We start from the raw sequence: 24712 nt of genomic DNA on the forward strand, positions 1-24712 counted from the left end.
GATAGAATTTCAATAAAACTGCAGGATTATTTTTTCTTCTCCTAGACAGGCGGGACAAATAGTGTGGCCAAGCAGTAAAGAAACAATACTTCAACACTTCAGTGTGAAATCAATGCAAAGTTTATCAGTGGCTTCTGAATAGTGACGTGTGTAAAAGGTGTTCTCTTTTAATAGCATTATTATTAGTAATATTTATTTCTTAGTAGAACCATTATCCAGGGCAACTTACAATTGCTACAAGATATCACATTATTTTTACATACAATTATTATTATTTTTTTTTTTACACATTATTTTTACATACAATTACCCATTTATACAGTTGGGTTTTTACTGGAGCAATCTAGGTAAAGTACCTTGCTCAAGGGTACAGCAGCTGTGTCCCCCAGCTGGGATTGAACTCATGACCCTCCGGTCAAGCGTCCAGAGCCCTAAACACTACTCCACACCGCTGCCCATGATATACACTTCATAATAAAATGGAATAGATACAAAAATATATTTATCCAGTTTTATTTTACTGGCAGTGGCCAATTATTTAATACACTAATTTAAAAAGTGTCTACATTACAACACAATGCAAAAAGTTTCTAAGTCTTAATAAATTCATGGTGGAAAAATCAATAAAAACAATAAATCAGAGTTCTGTGTATAATGTTTCTCATCCTATTGTATCTAAAACAAAACCCCTGAGTCGTGGGTCTGGCTTGTTCTCAACTGCGTCCCGAGTGGGTTCAAAGCCCAGCTTCAATGAGACAGTACTGACACAGGCTGAACACTACCCTGCTTCAATGAGACAGTACTGACACAGGCTGAACACTACCCTGCTTCAATGAGACAGTACTGACACAGGCTGAACACTACCCTGCTTCAATGCGACAGTACTGACACAGGCTGAACACTACCCTGCTTCAATGAGACAGTACTGACACAGGCTGAACACTACCCTGCTTCAATGAGACAGTACTGACACAGGCTGAACACTACCCTGCCTCAATGAGACAGTACTGACACAGGATGAACACTACCCTGCTTCAATGAGACAGTACTGACACAGGCTGAACACTACCCTGCTTCAATGAGACAGTACTGACACAGGATGAACACTACCCTGCTTCAATGAGACAGTACTGACACAGGCTGAACACTACCCTGCTTCAATGAGACAGTACTGACACAGGCTGAACACTAGCCTGCTTCAATGAGACAGTACTGACACAGACTGAACACTACTCTGCTTCAATGAGACAGTACTGACACAGAATGAACACTACCCTGCTTCAATGAGACAGTACTGACACAGGATGAACACTACCCTGCTTCAATGAGACAGTACTGACACAGGCTGAACACTACCCTGCTTCAATGAGACAGTACTGACACAGGCTGAACACTACCCTGCTTCAATGAGACAGTACTGACACAGGCTGAACACTACCCTGCTTCAATGAGACAGTACTGACACAGGCTGAACACTACCCTGCTTCAATGAGACAGTACTGACACAGGCTGAACACTACCCTGCTTCAATGAGACAGTACTGACACAGGATGAACACTACCCTGCTTCAATGAGACAGTACTGACACAGGCTGAACACTACCCTGCTTCAATGAGACAGTACTGACACAGGCTGAACACTACCCTGCTTGAAGCAATGGGACAATATGAAAACTGTTTATTTAATTTTCTGCATGAGAATTAGGCTACACTATTGTTATAAGTGCTGGTTGCACTGTTTGTGATTATATTAATATGTAATTAAGTTAATTAGTGATGTGCAGGTGGGGACAGTAATTATCTGGCTTCCATGTTGGAATAATAGATGCATACATAGTAGTAATATTACTATAGCTTATGTCAAAAGTCTAATTTATGACCCTTTTGACCTTTTTTTGAACTTATAGGTATGAATTTATGAATATATAATGAGGGGGCGTGGATTTATGAATTTATGAATATATAACGAGGGGGCGTGGATTTTATGGTTGTTACAAGACAGATATGCTTATTGAATATAGGCTTATATTTGCCTATAAACTTATTGCACGTCTTTTATAAGATATGTACAAAAATCAGTGTTTAATATGTTATTTATGTAATCGGGATAGTGGGTACCCATGTTTTTATAAATGCTTATGTTAACTTATGCTTTGTGCAGACAACATTAAAGTCTTTTTTTTTTTTTTTAGATAAGACACTTAATGAAAAAGGAGAAAGTTTAAAATTAGTTATTAAACGCAAAAAGAAAAACCAAAAAAGAAAACGCCTTATTCACCATTTAAAAGCATTTAAACAATATACATATATACACTTAATGAAAAGAAAGTTTAAAACAGCGTATCACAAAATAAAACAGATATTAAAATTAAATATTTATAAAAAAGAACTAAACAAATTCTACCAGAATACAATTTCTCTCTCTCTCTCTCTCTCTCTCTCTCTCTCTCTCTCTCTCTCTCTCTCTCTCTCTCTCTCTCTCTCTCTCTCTCTCTCTCTCTCTCTCTCTCTCACCGTTTTTCCAAAAAAAAAAAAAAAAAACTCCCCGGACAAAACGCTTTACATTCAAATTCCCTGAAAGCATTTAAACTAACATTACACACAGTAATCACATTGCATATCCTGATGTAATGACCCCTTTATAATTTATATTTTTAGATATTGTCACTATTATCTCATTTTATACACACACACACACACACGCACACGCACACGCACACGCACGCACGCACACGCACACGCGCACGCACACACACACACACACACACACATACTTAATGAAAAAGAAAGTTTGAAACAGCGTATCACAAAATAAAACAGATATTAAATTAAATATTTATAAAAAAAAAAAAAAAGAACAAAACAAAACAAAACAAAATCTACCAAAGTACAATTTCTGAAAAAGCTCTCTCTCTCTTACCGTTTAAAAAAAAAACTCCCCAGGACAACCGCTTAAGTACAGCCCGAATTCTCTCTCTCAGACATCCGCCCGCTTCAAGATTCAGCCGCTAAATGATTCCAAAAACTCGTTCTGTGACTTAAATAGGGGGGCGGTTCCTTTACACCGCACATGCGCACGAAACACACCCCCAGTGAGAATATGTGTCATTCGATTTTACACGTAATGAACAGACTGGGGGTATATGTGTGCTGAAACCCGATAATAATTAGATAGGAAGTTACTTTTGCAAAATCATCAATCCTGGAGTCGTGTAGTCTAGTTTTGTTGTTTGGAAAACTGGTGGTGATCTCACTTGAATATACCGCGGCCTTCAAAAGATTAGACAGAAATGTTTTCACCCGTGACTGCAGGGTCCTAATGCCCCAAATCTATTGTATATGTCCTATAATAATAATCATTTTAAACCAAACTTTATTTTTTACTATACCTTAATTTACACCCCATGATCATTTACAAATGTATTCATTAACCCCTCTTTAGTTTAAATCCCAGACACTTTCCATTATATGAGTACTTTGTTCACCATCCAGTTGGATTATATGGCCCTTTCACATTTTTGTTTTCTTAAACCAACACTATATATTTATATATATATATATATATATATATATATATATATATATATATATATATATATATATATCCTAAATAAAGGGTGTGTGCAAGTGTTTGTATGTTTTATTGCATATTAACCTATGTGCATAAACTGTATTTTGGTTGAATAAAAAATGCAACATTGCTTTGAAGTCATGTATACTTCCAATAAATATTTGAAAGGTTCCTTATAGGGTATGCATTAACTACATCCTTACATTTTAATGGTAATGTTCATTTGAAGTACTGCACAAAAACTTGGTCTTATTTTGTCCTCATGTATTCCCATCATAGGGATGTCCCAGGGCCCTAGCTCACAGGCCCAGCATGGAGGCAAGGTAGAACAACACATGGGTGAGGGGAAATCCAAGGAGGTTTTTAGAATGCATGGCTTTATCAGACAAGGCTATCCTGTCTGGACCCAAAGGAGTGAAGGGAGACACATCAGGATTCACTCTAATGAGTTAACACAGCATTTGACCAGAAGGGTCTCCAGCCCTTTTTACAGGCTACTGGAGAATACATCTGGTCTAAATTAGCCAGAAAGGCAGAAGGCGCAAAGGTCATTGAGCCAAAATGACCGGTATGTGTGCGGGGCTGTTTCAGAGCCTAAGAGATGCAGAGCCTTCCAAATAGGTATATTAGAGTTTTGGGTTAAATTAAATAAATACAAATGAAGGGGTTATTTGGAGGAAATAAACATTATCTAAGGAGATTGCTTACTTTCGTTAAGATTAAAACCTGGAAACAATTCTATAAACAAAAACTGTTTAATCATGTTTGTTTGTATGTTTTTATTTTTTTAAAAAAGCTAAAATTTTATCCTTAGCTAAATTTTTATCCTGAAGCAAATAAAATAAAAAATGCTCAAATGAAAGACATTTTAAAAATATACCGCATGAACATTAACAAAATGCAAGAATATTTTCTGCATGTAATACCGCGTAAAGAAAATAGAAATAAACAAACAGGTATATGTATTTGCTTTTGCAATTCTTGTTTATTCTTGTCATACCAATAAAAGCTTATTGAATTGAATATAACTGAATAAAACAGAACAGAGTTTAACATGTTCTAAACATGTTAAATAGAGTAAAGAAAATATAAGTAAAGTATAGCATCCTGCTAAAGAATAAGGCCTACGGTTTTTGTAATGTATTTAGATTCACTGAAAAAGGCACGGAACAGCTTTTTAGAGAGAGAGACCCCAGCTCTGACCAAAGATCTTTTCTGAAATGAGGGACATCCCTTTCTTCGGGGGAGTGGTCTGGTGAACCTGCCTATATCTTTCCAAAGAAATGGGGTCAGTCTCCAATACTTTATTATGGATTTATTTTCTTGAGGTACATGTTTTACAATATTTGGTATGCTCTATATACACCCAAAAAACACAAGTGCATTATTTTTACTTTGTGTATTTAAGAATCATGAACAAACCCTGGTATTTGTGAGATGATAGGTGCAGTCATCATGTACCTTAAATTAGAAACTCCTCATTTATAGATACATTTTCAATGTGTTATTTTACTGAACATAATTACAATATTCTTTTACAAGGTGCTCCAGGTGTTAATGCATGTGGATATGCAGGTTTGAACCTTAGGTGTCAATAATAACATAAACAAATACATCCTTATTTACATGATAAACGCAGATATCTATACGCCCAGAATGCCTTATTTCTTTACATTATTGTATACACTCTTTATTGTTCAGCTCTCATTAAACTGAATTTATTTATATACAAAATAATTAAATGCTCCCCGGTACTGTGAATGTCAGAATATGACAGGTCGCCCCCAAAGTTTGTGTTAAAAATATCCATACTTTAAGTTATACATACTTTAATTTTGTAATAATGGATTGGTGCGTGGATTTGTTTAACTTCATATTCCCCCAAAATTGTTATGTTGGTAGGTTTGTAACACCGGGTCGGTGTTATTTTGGGGGTAGGTGTTTTAAAAATGGTCCACCTTGTACTGCGATTGACCTGGGTATGTGTAAATGATTTTAGTTCAGAAAACAAGCAAATGTCCACCTGAAAGGGGTACAATGTACTGAGTTGGTCCCTTAAAGTAATTTTTATATAATATTTCACTATTCATCAAATGTATGTGACTTTAACTGATGAGCAACAAATAGGGTTACATTGTAACCATCTAGGATTTGGGAGTTGAACTATAATTGGGCTTGTTCTGAGTGACTTATGCAGTAGGCAATCAAAGCAAGGACAGCGTCCCATTTTCTGATGTTGCACAGGTCAAGTTGCGGTACACATACCATTTTCTGATTATATACCACTTACTGGTCCTATGCCAGAGCCACAAAAATAAAGAGGGAAACAAGGAGAAGAGTTATGTGTAGATTTGAATAATAATAGTATATTGTAGTCTACTGTCTGTTTAAACTTCCCAAAGTGTTACAAATGGTACTTTGTGATGTATTATTATGAAAGAAAAGGTTTCTTGACACCAGTCGGTACCAAATAATCTTATGTAACGTGGGGACATGGTTATTTTTATTTGATGCATATCAAACATGTACAGTATAGAACTACAGGAGGTTTCTCTTTTACTATTTGCTTATGTTTTACTGTTAAAAATAAGGTATAGATTTATCTTGTTCAGAAGCAGGTTCAGATATCTGCTGTCTTTATACATTATTCATATTGTTTCATATTGTTTCTTTCTGTTCATATTCAAATAAAAGCCTAAACCTTAATGTATCAATCCAACATTACAAATACTATAGTCTACTGTGGCAAAGTGGTAATGACGTGCAGGTGAGTGCAGTGCAGAATAATCACACAGACAAACGTTGGTACAGGTGCAAGGGTGTTTATTTAAATTAATAAATGTCCAGAGCCTCAAGGCAAAACCTGTAAATAATAATAGTGCTGGAAGTGATACAGCGGCGTGTATCACTTCTCGTTATAATCCTACGGGTTTGACCCGCAACCCCAAAGTCCCGTTCCGACACCCACACTAAACACAAACACAAAGACAGTGCGTGATTCAAGTGCTAAAAGGTGCAAACAAAAGACAGTTCCAGTAGTGAAAAGGTGAGTGGTGAAGTCCGGGTTTGTCGCTGGCCTGCGGCTGCAGCTCCGGATCGTGCTCAGTAATCTTTAGTGAGAAAAACAACACACAAGACACACAGTGTTAGAACACAGACACGAAACACTCACGGTTGATTCCACATTCCACAACGAAATTTATTGGATATTTCAAACTTTTTTAACAAATAAAAAACTGAAAAATTGGGCGTGCAAAATTATTCAGCCCCTTTACTTTCAGTGCAGCAAACTCTCTCCAGAAGTTCAGTGAGGATCTCTGAATGATCCAATGTTGACCTAAATGACTAATGATGATAAATAGAATCCACCTGTGTGTAATCAAGTCTCCGTATAAATGCACCTGCACTGTGATAGTCTCAGAGGTCCGTTTAAAGTGCAGAGAGCATCATGAAGAACAAGGAACACACCAGGCAGGTCCGAGATACTGTTGTGGAGAAGTTTAAAGCCGGATTTGGATACAAAAAGATTTCCCAAGCTTTAAACATCCCAAGGAGCACTGTGCAAGCGATAATATTGAAATGGAAGGAGTATCAGACCACTGCAAATCTACCAAGACCTGGCCGTCCCTCTAAACTTTCAGCTCATACAAGGAGAAGACTGATCAGAGATGCAGCCAAGAGGCCCATGATCACTCTGGATGAACTGCAGAGATCTACAGCTGAGGTGGGAGACTCTGTCCATAGGACAACAATCAGTCGCATACTGCACAAATCTGGCCTTTATGGAAGAGTGGCAAGAAGAAAGCCATTTCTTAAAGATATCCATAAAAAGTGTCGTTTACAGTTTGCCACAAGCCACCTGGGAGACACACCAAACATGTGGAAGAAGGTGATCTGGTCAGATAAAACCAAAATCGAACTTTTTGGCAACAATGCAAAACGTTATGTTTGGCGTAAAAGCAACACAGCTCATCACCCTGAACACACCATCCCCACTGTCAAACATGGTGGTGGCAGCATCATGGTTTGGGCCTGCTTTTCTTCAGCAGGGACAGGGAAGATGGTTAAAATTGATGGGAAGATGGATGGAGCCAAATACAGGACCATTCTGGAAGAAAACCTGATGGAGTCTGCAAAAGACCTGAGACTGGGACGGAGATTTGTCTTCCAACAAGACAATGATCCAAAACATAAAGCAAAATCTACAATGGAATGGTTCACAAATAAACATATCCAGGTGTTAGAATGGCCAAGTCAAAGTCCAGACCTGAATCCAATCGAGAATCTGTGGAAAGAACTGAAAACTGCTGTTCACAAATGCTCTCCATCCAACCTCACTGAGCTCGAGCTGTTTTGCAAGGAGGAATGGGCAAAAATTTCAGTCTCTCGATGTGCAAAACTGATAGAGATATACCCCAAGCGACTTACAGCTGTAATCGCAGCAAAAGGTGGCGCTACAAAGTATTAACTTAAGGGGGCTGAATAATTTTGCACGCCCAATTTTTCAGTTTTTTATTTGTTAAAAAAGTTTGAAATATCCAATAAATTTCGTTCCACTTCATGATTGTGTCCCACTTGTTGTTGATTCTTCACAAAAAATTACAGTTTCATATCTTTATGTTTGAAGCCTGAAATGTGGCAAAAGGTCGCAAAGTTCAAGGGGGCCGAATACTTTCGCAAGGCACTGTATGTGAACCCCTGTCTATAAGGCTTTGTCTGACCTGCTTGACACTTGCAGCATCTGCAGCCTCCACCACTGGGGCTTCAAGTTCAGCATCTGCAGCCTCCACCACTGAGGCTTCAAGTTCAGCATCTGCAGCCTCCACCACTGGAGCTTCAAGTTCAGTTTTCTAGATATGCACAACTCTAAAGGTATAAATATTAAATTTTTCATATGTTTAGGTAGAACTAAATACACTTCCTAGTGTTTTTTTAATACACTGAAAGACAACATTCTAAATAAGTTTCTTTATTTTTACTCAGAACTCATTATTTTTGTGTTGGGAATTTCTTTGGAAACGCAGTTGTATTTCTGAAAGGAGAAACCGCCCCCTCATCAAATATGTAATCATGGAACTATATACCCTCCTCCCTCATCGTTCAGTGTTTGTTTGGTCCCCTCCTCCCTCATCGTTCAGTGTTTGTTTGGTCCCCTCCTCCCTCATCGTTCAGTGTTTGTTTGGTCCCCTCCTCCCTCATCGTTCAGTGTTTGTTTGGTCCCCTCCTCCCTCATCGTTCAGTGTTTGTTTGGTCTCCTCCTCCCTCATCGTTCAGTGTTTGTTTGGTCTTCTCCTCCCTCATCGTTCAGTGTTTGTTTGGTCCCCTCCTCCCTCATCGTTCAGTGTTTGTTTGGTCCCCTCCTCCCTCATCGTTCAGTGTTTGTTTGGTCTCCTCCTCCCTCATCGTTCAGTGTTTGTTTGGTCCTCTCCTCCCTCATCGTTCAGTGTTTGTTTGGTCCCCTCCTCCCTCCTCGTTCAGTGTTTGTTTGGTCCCCTCCTCCCTCATCGTTCAGTGTTTGTTTGGTCCCCTCCTCCCTCCTCGTTCAGTGTTTGTTTGGTCCCCTCCTCCCTCATCGTTCAGTGTTTGTTTGGTCCCCTCCTCCCTCATCGTTCAGTGTTTGTTTGGTCCCCTCCTCCCTCATCGTTCAGTGTTTGTTTGGTCCCCTCCTCCCTCATCGTTCAGTGTTTGTTTGGTCCTCTCCTCCCTCATCGTTCAGTGTTTGTTTGGTCCCCTCCTCCCTCATCGTTCAGTGTTTGTTTGGTCCCCTCCTCCCTCATCGTTCAGTGTTTGTTTGGTCCCCTCCTCTCTCATCGTTCAGTGTTTGTTTGGTCTCCTCCTCCCTCATCGTTCAGTGTTTGTTTGGTCCTCTCCTCCCTCATCGTTCAGTGTTTGTTTGGTCCCCTCCTCCCTCATCGTTCAGTGTTTGTTTGGTCCTCTCCTCCCTCATTGTTCAGTGTTTGTTTGGTCTCCTCCTCCCTCATCGTTCAGTGTTTGTTTCTTCCCCTCCTCCCTCATCGTTCAGTGTTTGTTTGGTCCCCTCCTCCCTCATCGTTCAGTGTTTGTTTGGTCCCCTCCTCCCTCATCGTTCAGTGTTTGTTTGGTCCCCTCCTCCCTCATCGTTCAGTGTTTGTTTGGTCCCCTCCTCCCTCATCGTTCAGTGTTTGTTTGGTCCCCTCCTCCCTCATCGTTCAGTGTTTGTTTGGTCCCCTCCTCCCTCATCGTTCAGTGTTTGTTTGGTCTCCTCCTCCCTCATCGTTCAGTGTTTGTTTGGTCCCCTGCCTCCCTCATCGTTCAGTGTTTGTTTGGTCCCCTCCTCCCTCATCGTTCAGTGTTTGTTTGTTTGGTCTCCTCCTCCCTCATCGTTCAGTGTTTGTTTGGTCTCCTCCTCCCTCATCGTTCAGTGTTTGTTTGTTTGGTCCCCTCCTCCCTCATCGTTCAGTGTTTGTTTGGTCTCCTCCTCCCTCATCGTTCAGTGTTTGTTTGGTCCCCTGCCTCCCTCATCGTTCAGTGTTTGTTTGGTCCCCTCCTCCCTCATCATTCAGTGTTTGTTTGGTCCCCTGCCTCCCTCATCGTTCAGTGTTTGTTTGGTCCCCTCCTCCCCTGCTCCTTCTTGCATCGTGTCTTGTCCAGGGGGAAGGTGGCCTCGGGTGCTGCTTGTCCTGCCCGCTGGCTTTAGTTTAATCTAACTCATATATTTAATGTATTATAGTTTTGCCAGCACAGGGGTGGCTAGTGTGCTCCAATGAGCAAGACCATGGGCCAAATTCAAACAACAACGTAATCATTTACAGGCAGGTCTGTCTGTCAATTCAATAAATCATTCATTTCATTCCATTGGTGGCTGTCTCCTTTCTGAAATATATCACACATGAAACTGACTGACATAACGTAAATAATACCAAGAAATATGAATACATATTTACCTGTCTGTTCAACGATTGAGCTGCTCTAAGAAGGGAATAATCCTGAACACTTTCAGCAATGCTGCACTTTGTACTGTGCATTGAACCAGCACTGCTAAACACACCCCACTTTATAGTGTAATAGAGCTATAAAGACTGAAACAAATATACAGGCAGTCCTAAAAGAGGCACTCTGATTGCTTAGTCACTTTCCATGTTAAACTGTGACAATATCAAGCACAAAGTCACACTTTTGAACTGCATCTTAAACACGGACTGCCTCATATGGGTTTATATAGAAATCATAGCAGCTTTGCAGGTGAAAAACATCATGAGAATAAAAAGGATCTCATTTACATTTCATCACAATCACTTCAGTGTCACCAGCGTAGCAGCAGCCTGTCTGTGTATCACAGTTAGAACTAGTGATCTGATTATCAGCAGCCTGCCTGTGTATCACAGTTAGAACTAGTGATCTGATTATCAGCAGCCTGCCTGTGTATCACAGTTAGAACTAGTGATCTGATTATCAGCAGCCTGTCTGTGTATCACAGTTAGAACTAGTGATCTGATTATCAGCAGCCTGCCTGTGTATCACAGTTAGAACTAGTGATCTGATTATCAGCAGCCTGCCTGTGTATCACAGTTAGAACTAGTGATCTGATTATCAGCAGCCTGCCTGTGTATCACAGTTAGAACTAGTGATCTGATTATCAGCAGCCTGCCTGTGTATCACAGTTAGAACTAGTGATCTGATTATCAGCAGCCTGTCTGTGTATCACAGTTAGAACTAGTGATACAAATACAAGAATAAACCAATTCAGTGAGAGAAGCTGGCTGAAATGGCTCTCAGTGTGTGTTGCAGTGCATGGGTTAGGGTTAGGGTTATAGAGAGAAGCTGGTTGAAATGGCTCTCAGTGTGTGTTGCAGTGCATGGGTTAGGGTTAGGGTTATAGAGAGAAGCTGGTTGAAATGGCTCTCAGTGTGTGTTGCAGTGCATGGGTTAGGGTTAGGGTTATAGAGAGAAGCTGGTTGAAATGGCTCTCAGTGTGTGGAGCAGTGCATGGGTTAGGGTTAGGGTTATAGAGAGAAGCTGGTTGAAATGGCTCTCAGTGTGTGTTGCAGTGCATGGGTTAGGGTTAGGGTTATAGAGAGAAGCTGGTTGAAATAGCTCTCAGTGTGTGGAGCAGTGCATGGGTTAGGGTTAGGGTTATAGAGAGAAGCTGGTTGAAATGGCTCTCAGTGTGTGTTGCAGTGCATGGGTTAGGGTTAGGGTTATAGAGAGAAGTTGGTTGAAATGGCTCTCAGTGTGTGGAGCAGTGCATGGGTTAGGGTTAGGGTTATAGAGAGAAGCTGGTTGAAATGGCTCTCAGTGTGTGTTGCAGTGCATGGGTTAGGGTTAGGGTTATAGAGAGAAGTTGGTTGAAATGGCTCTCAGTGTGTGTTGCAGTGTATGGACAATGGCAGGACACAGTATTGATTCATTGTAATTGTAAGCAGAGAGCCTGTGGAGGCTGGCCTAAGGCCTGTCGGATGTAAGTGAATCAGAGGCAAGTCCAGTCGACCCACTGCTGAATAATAATCCGAATCAGAACCAGAATTTCACTGACCTTTACTATGCTGTGGATCCCACAAGGACAGCAAGACAATTAAAAGAGAAACTGTACCCCCACACATTTCAAACTCTCAGCTGCATATTATTAAAATAATAATAATAATAATAATAATAATAATAATAATAAGCCAGTGTAAATTTCATATCTTCCACAACGTGCATTCAGCCCCATAGCATGAAAGCCACTGTATAAATGAAAGCTGTACAACTTTTGAATTTTAAAATGAATTCATGTCTGACTTTTTTACAAAAAAATGGCTAATATACAGTGGTATTTAATGAGAGAACAGAAGAAAGAAACCTCTGAGGTAAGCAGTAACACGTTATTCAAAAGCCATCTGAAATCACCACACAAGTCTCACTCAGCATGTTATATATATATACTGTAATGAAGTGAACACTGGTCTGCATTGTTTTATGCGGACAGCTTCACCAATCCTGTCATATGTGAAAAATAAAGCACCCCAACAACTTTTTAAAATGAAAACAGGACAGTGCAAAACAAAACAAACAAAACAAAAGAGAACCCCTACCTCCCTTTGGAGTACTGCCTATACTTTTAAAAAAAAATAACTATAACCAGGTGGCTAGACCGTTTACCGGTAATCCAAATACTTAATCTGCTTTATGCTTTAACTCACAATCCACTTCCTGACTTTCTCCAAACTCCCACAGCCAATAACCCACCTGAGGTTCACTTAGACACAGCTGATTGGCATTTCCCATTATCTTTAATTAGTCAGTGCATTATTCAATGTAGGATGTCTTTACCAAGATGGCTCCCAATTGCCTTCAGTCATAGTAACATGGAATGCCCTAGCCTAGCCCCAGGGTCCTATTTCAGAAACATATTTAAAACACAATTAAAATCTCTGCTGCTCTCTGCTGACACACCCGTTGGGTTTTTAAACACGGTCGGGTTCGGTAAGGGGGGGGGGGGGGGGGAGAGAGTGATATTAACTTAATTATTATTATTATAAATATTACAATTATTATTAGTATTATTAAAATAAAACATGACATAGGCTACCTCGAATGCTGCTCGCTCCATCCGAAAGTGAGTTTTAAATGCAGCATCGGTGTAGCCGGCTCTATCACAACATTATCAACGTCATCTTCCACCCTCACTGGACTGTTTGAGTTCACTGCTGTCACAGCCGCTAACGCTGCAATATTCGCTGCTCAGTATACTGTCATGCAGGCATGATGCTGTCTGTCTTCCAGAAACTCCTGCAAAACTAACCCCATTGCAACTTTAACATACCGATCAATAAGACCTAACGTCCGCCTCGCAGCGCCACAAAAAAGCACTCGGCTTATTGAACGCGTTTTCAAAACGATTTGCACCCCTGCCAGGGCTGAACCCCACCCAGCACCTTTGCTTACTAAATACCTCGTTTATTCAAATACGAGAGTTAAGAACTTTCTATTCAAGATTCAAGAACACACAGCATCTGTGTCTGTGTTTGACTTCTCTTTCCTGCCAGCACGAAGCGAGTCAGATCACTCTTCCCGAGCAGCAAATGACTCTGCAGCCAGCGAATCATTATTAGGTAGCTTTGTGTTCTATATTCACAAGCGACACGATCACAGTACAAGTTACATTAACCAGAATTCATACAGTTCAGTTCTCAGCGTTTTCTCTCTCAAGTGCAATTACACCATGTTTTGTGTGACAGGACGATGTCATTTCCACATAGCTAGTACAAATCCTCAGAAATGGTGTGTGGTTAGTTTCGCTCCATTATAAAATGCAGAGTCGGTGCCCGCAGCTGCAGTAACAGTGATCCTGTCGCAGTAGCCATGTTAAACCCCACCCAGCCTGTCAGAGTGCGTGTCTGCTCTGAACCACATGTTCACTTTCTACTCCATTCCTTGAACACAGCAGCGTGCTCTAATGTCCTGCTTACCTTTAGAAAAGCGAGCCTGTCTCAGCGCTCCTCACATCGGGACACAACACGGGCGGGTTTGGAAAGCGCTTACTGTGCTCCTGTATGACTGGCTCGCTAAACGACTTGTGATTCATATCGAAACTGAAAGTGTTCTTCCTCATTCAGTCAGAAAAACAAAAACAAAACCACAGTTCAGTAGTGGGGCGAGCACACGAATCCGCTTGCTTCCCGTGCCTGATACTTTGGGTTTGGGATTGTTCTCAGACTTCATTTTTTGTCCCGGTCAGGATCAGTAAAATTGTTAAACTGTAGCGGTGTGCTCAGCAAGTGACAGCACAGTCATTTATTATACAAAATATAATAAATAGATTACTTGTTTAATCATTCTGATTATGTGTTTAATAATTAATATTCGGTTTCACTTCCAGGACCATGGCTATTTTCTATTAACACAACCATTGTTATAACTCATTTTAAACACACACACACACATATATATATATATATATATATATATATATATATATATATATATATATATATATATATATATATATATATATATATATATATATATATATATTTTAGCTCAAAGAGCCAGCTGCCCAACGTTTCGATATGTTGTACATATCTTTCTCAAGGGAGCCTGTGTTTGAATCAAAACATTGGAGGTATTTATAGGTTTTTGGCGGCATGACAACTATTTGTTATTGTTTATATATATATATATATATATATATATATATATATATATATATATATATATATATATTGTGAGCGAAAGTGCTCTATTTTGTAAGACTCTGACTGAATGTGCTATTCCAAAGACTGAGTCGGAAACAGAAATGGCGAACCAATAGGTGAGATTTTATTTACAAAGAAAACAAAAGTAGAGACAAAACTAAATATGAGCACCAAAATAAAAACTAACCCAGGTCTGGGCACTAACTCACTTTTCAAGCCCTGACTATTGATTAGGGAGTGGCTGATCCACACCCTAATAATAAAGAAGAACTGTACACACAAACATAATGCAATTAAATCCCATAAAGATTTACTTGAAGTCCACTGGTACATGCACCTTTTCTTTTCAGTCTTTTAAGTGTCCACACGTGGTGCACTTAGTCCAGTAAATAAAAAGAAACACAGCATCTCTTTCTTGTTCCTGGGTAATCACGTTGGCTTGTCAGCCTTTCCACCATTTGAGTATAGGAATATATATTCCGGTTGTAGAGCTTGTACTCACAGCTTGTTGTAGCGTTGCAGGTAAGTTTATATCCAACTTCAGAGCCGTGTCTTCAGTATTACTGTTCCGTCCTTTGCGTTGGATTGCGTACACCCAAACGCGTCTTTTTTTTTAAACAGCGCACCTCGCTGTATTCACGTATTTCATCGTCCTTTGAAGACTGTCCCTTACAGCCTCTGCTCGCTGTATAACTGTATAACCGTACCACCGTATCACCGTTTAGTTTCGTACTAACAATATTTTCCACTCTTTGGCCCCCACAGGCACGTCCTGCTAGGATTTTCTTTATAATGTGTAAAAACAATCCAACACACAGGTCTCACTGCCGTACCACCACCAACCCTTGCTACAAAACACTCCCCTTTTATTTACCCAGAATCCCGCCGTTACAGAGCCCCTGAGTTCCAGGAACTAGGGGAATTGTAGTCTTTTAAGCGGCAGCCATTTTAAAACAAACGAAAAGGAAATCTTGTGACCAACAGTACAGTTATCGCTGTTCTTTAAATAGAAATCCCTACTATTTCTATCGGGACTAACCCCCGATAACCCACTATTTATCACATATCCTTTTCCCCAGCTCAAACCTACTGGTTGGAGCGGTTTCATCACCCTTGCTATATACCCTGGACAAACCATCTGCATTTGCATTCTTTAACCCACTTCTGTGTTCTATCTTATATTTGTATGGTTGTAATGCCAGGAACCACCTTGTCACTTTCGCATTTTTCTCTTTATTTTCCTTCATCCATTTTAACGGTGAATGGTCCGTCACTAGAGTAAATTCTCTACCGAGCAAATAATACCTTAGTGTTTCTATAGCCCAACGTACTGCCAAACATTCCTTTTCCACCACGGCATACCTTTTCTCTCTAGGTAATAACTTGCGGCTTAAATACATAACCGGGTGTTCTTCTCCGTCCACTGTTTGTGACAGCACCGCCCCCAACCCTACTTCCGATGCATCCGTCTGTACAATAAAAGGTTTTGTGAAATCTGGAACTTTTAACACAGGACCACTACACAACAGTTCCTTCACCCGATTAAAAGATTTTTCTGTCTCCCCAGTCCACTTTACCTTATTTGGTGCGGACTTCTTAATTAAGTCTGTCAGTGGAGCTGTGATGGATGAAAAGTCCTGTACGAACCGGCGGTAATATCCAGCTAAGCCTAGAAATGCCCTAACCTGTTTTTTATTTTGCGGAACTGGCCATTCTTTGATAGCTTCCACCTTGCTAACTTGTGGTTTTACTGTACCCCCACCCACAATATACCCCAAATATTTGGCCTCAGACAAACCAAAAAAACATTTATCTGGGTTAGCTGTTAGTGCAGCTTCTCTGAGACTTTGTACAACTGCTTGTACCCTAGCCAAATGTTCCTCCCATGTCTCTGAGAAAATCACAATATCATCTATGTATGCTGATGCATACTCTACATGGGGCCTCAGTATTTTGTCCATTAATCTTTGGAACGATGCGGGAGCTCCATGTAGGCCAAAGGGCATTACTTTATATTGGAACAGACCCCGGGGCGTTGAAAATGCAGTTTTCTCCTTAGACTCCTGGCTTAATGGAATTTGCCAATAACCTTTAGTTAAGTCTAATGTCGTTAGATATTTAGCTTTACCCAGCCTCTCAATTAATTCATCTACCCTTGGCATTGGATATGCGTCAAACTTTGATACGTTATTTAACTGCCTGAAATCGTTGCAAAACCTCCAAGTGCCGTTAGGTTTCGCCACCATAACAATTGGACTATTCCACGGGCTGGTGGATTCCTCAATTATATCTAACTTTAACATGGTTTCTATTTCTTTGTGCACATCGATCAGTTTAGCCTCAGGTATACGATATGGCCTTACTTTTACTCTTACTCCAGGGGGTGTGATTATTTCATGCTGGGTGGCCGTCGTTCTTCCTGGCAACTGGGAAAACACATCTTGATTTCTTTTAACTAGCTCTTTCACTTCTCTCCTTTGCTCCAACGACAATCCTGCACCCATATTTACAGGTGTCTTATCTATTTCACTGGCGTGTATAGTCAATACTTCGCGGTCTACCCATGGTTTTAATAAATTGATGTGGTACAATTGTTCCGGCTTACGTTTATTGGGTTGACTTATTCTATAATTCACTGGCCCTACGGCTTCAATGACCTCATACGGCCCTTGCCAATGGGTAAACAATTTGCTTTCTGGGGTGGGAACTAAAACCATGACTCTATCACCCGGATTGAAAGAGCGTGGCTTTGCCGTTTTGTTATAATTAGTAGCTTGTCTCGTTTGCGCCTGTCTCAGATGTTCCTGTACAATGGGGGTTACTTTTTCAATACGATCTTGTAATTTTATCACGTAATCAACTACATTTTTCCCTTTAGATTTTTGCTCTTCCCAGGTTTCTTTTGCAATATCAAGTATACCTCTTGGTTGTCTCCCATATAAAAGTTCGAATGGTGAAAACCCGGTCGACGATTGTGGGACTTCCCTTATGGCAAACATGAGATATGGTAGCAATAAATCCCAATCCTTACCGTCATGACTAATTACTTTTCTTAACATTGATTTTAGCGTTTTATTAAATCGTTCAACTAATCCGTCCGTTTGTGGATGGTAAATCGAGGTACGAATAGGTTTTATATGCAGCGTGCTACATAATTCTTTCATTAACCGATTAACAAATGGTGTGCCCTGGTCTGTTAATATTTCCTTTGGAATCCCCACCCTTGTAAATACCTGTACCAATTCTTTAGCAATAGTTTTTGATGCAATATTTCTTAAGGGAATAGCTTCAGGATAACGTGTGGCATAGTCCATAATCACCAGAATATATTCGTGTCCTCGAGCCGATTTGCTCAAAGGCCCTACAAGATCCATAGCAATCCGTTCAAATGGGATATCGATTATGGGCATAGACTCTAGGGGTGCTCTTAAATGGGGTCGAGGACTTGCCTTCTGGCATTTTGGGCAAGATTTGCAAAACTGTTCTACGTCCTTTCGGATCCCTAACCAATAAAATCTTTGTAAGATGCGCTGAAGTGTCTTCTCCCCCCCTAAATGAGCTCCGAATAAATGGTTGTGTGCTAATCTCAAAACTGAATTCCTAAACTGGGGTGGTACCAGTAATTGTTCTACCGGGTTTTCATTAATAATTGTATTTCTGTAAAGTAAATCATTTTTTACTACAAAGTGTTCCTGTGGATTAATGATTGCATTTTCTACCAGTGTTCCATTTACTGATACCACCTGTCGCTTTACATTGACTAATGTCGGGTCGTTCTCTTGTGCCCGAGCAAACTGGTCGCTGTTAGGAGAAAAGGATTCATCCCAGCTACCTGCTTCTTCCTCTGTTTCTATCAATGGTACTGGTGCTCTTGTTTCTGCTAATATGTCGTCTATGGTGCACTGTGTTGCCACCCCTTTCCCGACTCGTTTTGTACTCTGCGTGACTAAGACGTGTGTGACTGGAGCCCCTCTCCTTTTCTCTCTCTGACGCTGCTTTCTAGTTTTTAATATTTTTCCGGTAAAACTTTCCTCAAAAAAACACTCTGTATTGGCAAAGGGAAACAGTTTTACTACACTTTCAGGAGATTCTAGGTCCCTCTCTTGCTTTATTTCGGGATTAACCAATTCCCCGTTTAACTGCACCAAGTCTTCAAACCCTGGAAAATCTCTACCAAGAATTACTGGGTGAGGCAACCTGGGGATTACCCCTACTCTCATCTCTTGTTTCACTTCCCCACAAACTACTACAACCTGAGTAGTAGGGTAATATTTTACATCCCCATGGATGCAAGTAACGCCGGTTTTTAGATTCTTAGTCAATAGGCAGGGGTCTACAAACTCAGGTGACACTAAGGTAATTGCACTACCTGAATCCACAAGGGCGTTAGTTGTGTTCCCGTTAACCATTACAGAGACTAAAAAAGGATACTTCCCTTGGGGTGAGCTAGCCACAATAATACTTCCACAAAAATTATCATTAACATTACATTGCATTGGTTCCTCACTCTCAGTGCAATTCTTTGCAATATGTCCTAATTTTTGACATTTGTAACACCTGATATTACTATGGTCAAATCGATACATTCCACTATTTCCCTGGTACCCACTCCCAAAGTCATTGTCTCTGTATTGTCCCTTCACAGTCTGTGACCGCTCCTCTACCCTCTTAAAGCCCTCTGCCTTACCCAGTCGTGGGCTGCTGCGTTGTCTCCATCCTGGGTTGGTAGAGGGTTGCCGAGCCAAATCCTCGGCGGCGAGTTGTCGTTCCACCAAAGCGACAAATTCGTCAATAGTAGAGGGGTCTCCCTGTCCCACCCATTTCCGAAGGTTTGCAGGCAGTGACCGTAGATAACGATCCATCACTAGTATCTCTACTATCCGGGATGCAGTGTTGACTTCTGGCTTTAACCACCTGTTGGCCAGATGAATCAAGTCGAACATTTGAGATCGAGGGCCCGTACCACTGCTGTAGTTCCACGCATGGTATCTCTGGGCTCTCAAGGCTGTTGTGACCCCTGCTCGAGCCAGGATCTCTGATTTTAATAGTTGGTAGTTGTCTGCGTCGCTTTGCTTTAGGTCATAATAGGCTTTCTGTGCCTCGCCTATCAAGAAGGGCGCCAGTATCCCAGCCCACTTGACCTTGGCCCACCCTTCTCTAGCTGCAGTCCTCTCAAACGCCAGGAGGAACGCCTCAATATCATCTCCCTCTGTCATTTTCTGGATCACATGTGTGGATCGAATTGGCACACTGCTGAGTGGCTGTTGGCTCCCCTGAGCCAAGTGCTGCATTATGGCCGTTCGCTCCTGCCGAGCTTCATTCAACTGCTCCTGTATCAGTCGGTTGCTTTCTTGTTGCGTCTGCGCCAACATTTTGAGTACCTCAGCCAAATCCGCCATTTTTTTTTTTTTTTTTTTTCAGTTACTCAATCGTTATAGCACTGGGAGTCTTGGTGGATATGTTGACTTAGCGTTCAGTCAGACAATCCCACTTCTGACACCATGTGTGAGCGAAAGTGCTCTATTTTGTAAGACTCTGACTGAATGTGCTATTCCAAAGACTGAGTCGGAAACAGAAATGGCGAACCAATAGGTGAGATTTTATTTACAAAGAAAACAAAAGTAGAGACAAAACTAAATATGAGCACCAAAATAAAAACTAACCCAGGTCTGGGCACTAACTCACTTTTCAAGCCCTGACTATTGATTAGGGAGTGGCTGATCCACACCCTAATAATAAAGAAGAACTGTACACACAAACATAATGCAATTAAATCCCATAAAGATTTACTTGAAGTCCACTGGTACATGCACCTTTTCTTTTCAGTCTTTTAAGTGTCCACACGTGGTGCACTTAGTCCAGTAAATAAAAAGAAACACAGCATCTCTTTCTTGTTCCTGGGTAATCACGTTGGCTTGTCAGCCTTTCCACCATTTGAGTATAGGAATATATATTCCGGTTGTAGAGCTTGTACTCACAGCTTGTTGTAGCGTTGCAGGTAAGTTTATATCCAACTTCAGAGCCGTGTCTTCAGTATTACTGTTCCGTCCTTTGCGTTGGATTGCGTACACCCAAACGCGTCTTTTTTTTTAAACAGCGCACCTCGCTGTATTCACGTATTTCATCGTCCTTTGAAGACTGTCCCTTACAGCCTCTGCTCGCTGTATAACTGTATAACCGTACCACCGTATCACCGTTTAGTTTCGTACTAACAATATTTTCCACTCTTTGGCCCCCACAGGCACGTCCTGCTAGGATTTTCTTTATAATGTGTAAAAACAATCCAACACACAGGTCTCACTGCCGTACCACCACCAACCCTTGCTACAAAACACTCCCCTTTTATTTACCCAGAATCCCGCCGTTACAGAGCCCCTGAGTTCCAGGAACTAGGGGAATTGTAGTCTTTTAAGCGGCAGCCATTTTAAAACAAACGAAAAGGAAATCTTGTGACCAACAGTACAGTTATCGCTGTTCTTTAAATAGAAATCCCTACTATTTCTATCGGGACTAACCCCCGATAACCCACTATTTATCACAATATATATATATAGATAGATAGATAGATAGATAGATAGATAGATAGATAGATAGATAGATAGATAGATAGATATGCAGTCATTAGGTTTAGATGTCACACTGTATTGATTTAGATATTCAGGTTGGATAGCTCGGGATCCTTATTGAGAAGCCAGCGGAACTGCAGCGTTTCTCCGACCCAGCGAAGGAAGCGTTTGTCCCGGATAACCCCTCCCGTGATGAGCGGCGCTGCCATGACAACCTATGACATCACCCGCAGAAGACACAACACGCCGAATCATTTTTTGTTATTATTTTTTATTATTATTTATTTCTTACGGCGACTTACAATTGTTACACAAGATATCACATTATTTTTACATACAATTCCCCATTTATACAGTTGGGTTTTCACTGGAGCAATCTAGGTAAAGTACCTTGCTCAAGGGTACAGCAGCAGTGTACCCCACGTGGGATTGAACCCACGACCCTCCGGTCAAGAGTCCAGAGCCCTAACCACTACTCCACACTGTATTACAGTAATACAGTATTAATACAGTATCAACGCTTTATTGTTTTCACAAAATAACATCAATAAGATTATCTGCTCAGCTGCTAGTGTGTGCTAAACACAATCTCAAATATCAGTGAATAGATACAGAGACAAGCCGTGGCACCAGCAAGAGGTTCAAATGAAAGAGACAGTTAAAGTTTAAATAAATACATGAAGCAAAAATACATGTTGGTATATTTTAATCAAAAATCCATGCAACCATAATTCTGATTATTTATCTTAATAATTTCACAGCTAATTATTTACAAATGAATCATTTCTATATTGCTAAGTAATGTGGCGTTATAGTTTCTTAACATGAATGGATTTTAGAAACCATTTATGCTAGTCCTCCCTTAAACAGTTTTAAATATAATTTAGATTGAAATGGCAGTTAGTTTATAAATCCATTTCTAAAACGGGTCGCATTTTGTCATTTAAATACCTATGAGCTACCAAAACGTATTTTTGTTTCATGTCGTTATTAATGTATTTATTTATTTATTTCGGTTAAACTGTAATCCAGCCTTACATTTCAATTGAAGTTACCACAGCGTGTCTATGTATGAATTACTGACGAGTAATATTGAGATTTGATTACACTAGCAGATCAACTGATAATGTATGGATGTTATTTTGTGAAAATAAAATATTAATATTAAAAAAGAAACACTACAACATTTTATAAATAAATACATGATACACCAAACTGTAGTACATTCGTTTAGTTTTAATATCATAACAAATATACTTCTTATAAATACGTACCTATTTTATTTGTTGGAAAACGGTCTGGAACTGAAGTTTTTTTAATACAGTGCTATTTTAGTATTTAAAATCTGGTTATCTTCAAAATTAAAATATCAGCAACGGTACGTTAATTAAACGAAGCGCCTGACGCCGCTCGGAACTTTGGCATTTTTAAATCCTAACGGTCTCTGCTCAGCGGAGTGGAATGTTCAGGAGCCGGTTGCCTAGCAGCGTCTCCGCCTCCTTCTCTGCCCCGCCCCCTCTCTCCCTCTCTCGTTGCTCCAGCTAGGAGTTCACATTCAGCTTCCTTAGATTATATAGCGCCATTCTTTACTAACTTTTACAAATGAGCTTATTGGAGGCTTCGTGTTTTTAAGATGGTTCAGGTGCAGTCCGGGCAGACTGACTGCAGCATCATTACAGTATACCGCACTGCGCTCGGCTTTGTGTGGAGGCTGACACACAAAATAATGAACGACTGTTAAAGAAATCACATGGATTGCTTTTTAATGCTAAATATGTATCTGGTGTTCTAAGTATTATCTACAATTAATAATTCAGCTATATTCATATTCAGAATGTAATACAGTATTAAGACAGGGTCCAGTATTAGAAATAAATAAACACGCTTTAAGAGAAACAGCAGTGATGTTTATTAACCATTCCCATCCATTCTCTATATGTTTCTACATTGTGGTTGCAATCCACAGGGACAAGGGACTCAGTGATGTTAAATAAAAACCTAGAGCCCACAATTAACCAGCATATTGAATGTAAAGAACACGTTCATGTCTTGTTTTCTCATAGCTGTTTCTGTGTGTATACACCCGTGGTGTTTATTTTGTTTAATTATCCGTCTTGTCTAAGAATGTGTATATTATATAAAATATGATAGTTAATTGATAGTACCGGCGATGCGGGCTCTACCGTGTGATAGCTGACCGCTGCAGGGAGTTATTATCAACCGGGACGCTGTGACTGGAGGCAGCAGCGCCCAGGCAGGGAGTTTTTCACAGACACATAATCTGTGTTTTGTGCACCGATATTACTATTTCCCATTCTCTTCTTCATAACGAGATGTTCAAACACTAACGTGATACCCCTGATAATGCTTTTAGAAGTACATAAGGTTATTCAAGTTGAGCCCCGTTGTCACAAACGATCCACAATGGCGCAGGCATGCTCGCAGTTTCATAGCTTTCTCTTCGCTAGTCTTGGAGGTTCAGGGCGTGTGAACTTGTTTTTGGTAAATACAGCACAGGGTCGCAGAAAGGTCATTCTTTACGAGTAAACTTCCAGGCAGTAACCTCTGCTATTTCTACCGCATGCTTTTATTTAGTTTCTCTTAAACTGTATTATTGTCTCCTATTCTTTATACAGGACAGTATTGTAACGGATGTGCAATGGATGTATTGTTTATTTTTTTTTTAATGTAATAAGATTGAGTTTTATTGTGTGATTTTTATTATTTTTACTGTTGCACTGTCCCTTTAAACCCCAGGGAGACTACTGGTCTTAATAGTAATTGCAGTGATAATTCGTAATGGGGCCAGCTGTATAAAAACAGGTGGGGTTAATCAGCGAGAGGGCGACCGGGTTTGAGAGATTTGTGAGCTGAGAGCACAGGTCGGGGAACTACTGTTTGGTAAGGATTGTAACTTTTTAAGTGTAACACTGAGGCGCTGTGAATTGGCTGAAGCGCTAGAAGTTAATGGTAAACTACTACTATTCATATTGAATAGTTTGGTCTGCTCTATATTGGAGTGGTTTCAGTGAAGTATCCCCCGTGCTCTTAGACGTCGGTCGCAATTGTATGGGGTTGATTACAAAAGAGAGTGTGCATTGTCTGTATTCTGAGTTGGTAATTACGATCCTGTGAATTTCGATGTAATTATCTGAGCGCTGCATATGAACCTTGTTTTCTGTGTTACTGGTTGTTTTAGACTTTGAGTAGCGTCTTTGTCCTGATCACCCTAACTGTAATTGTGTATGTGTTTACAATGTAAAGTTATAAAAGGCCTGTTAACTGTTGATTGTACACCTGCACTTTATCAACTTGTGTATGAACTAAAATAGCGGCCATTGGAGTGTTTAAGCATTAGGCATTTTTTAGGTTGAACGACGTTGTCTGTTTCTATGAAAATCACTGATTAGTTTAAGTGTGTTG

The 24712-nt window shown here is 40.3% G+C and overlaps 2 protein-coding genes across 2 annotated transcripts in view; one reads left to right on the plus strand and one right to left on the minus strand.

Annotated features, from left to right (window-relative positions):
* LOC117407797 (butyrophilin subfamily 1 member A1-like) overlaps positions 1 to 14151 on the minus strand; it is a 422535-nt gene extending 408384 nt beyond the window's left edge. Inside the window, exon 1 of the mRNA XM_059015840.1 lies at positions 13998 to 14151. The gene's annotated coding sequence lies outside the window, so the exon portion shown is untranslated. The remainder of the gene's footprint in view (positions 1 to 13997) is intronic.
* LOC117965866 (butyrophilin subfamily 1 member A1-like) overlaps positions 1 to 24712 on the plus strand; it is a 486786-nt gene that overhangs the window by 451675 nt on the left and 10399 nt on the right. The gene's annotated exons all lie outside the window — the stretch shown is intronic.

The sequence above is a fragment of the Acipenser ruthenus genome, chromosome 51 (assembly GCF_902713425.1).
Source record: "Acipenser ruthenus chromosome 51, fAciRut3.2 maternal haplotype, whole genome shotgun sequence".
NCBI classification, from domain to species: domain Eukaryota; kingdom Metazoa; phylum Chordata; class Actinopteri; order Acipenseriformes; family Acipenseridae; genus Acipenser; species Acipenser ruthenus.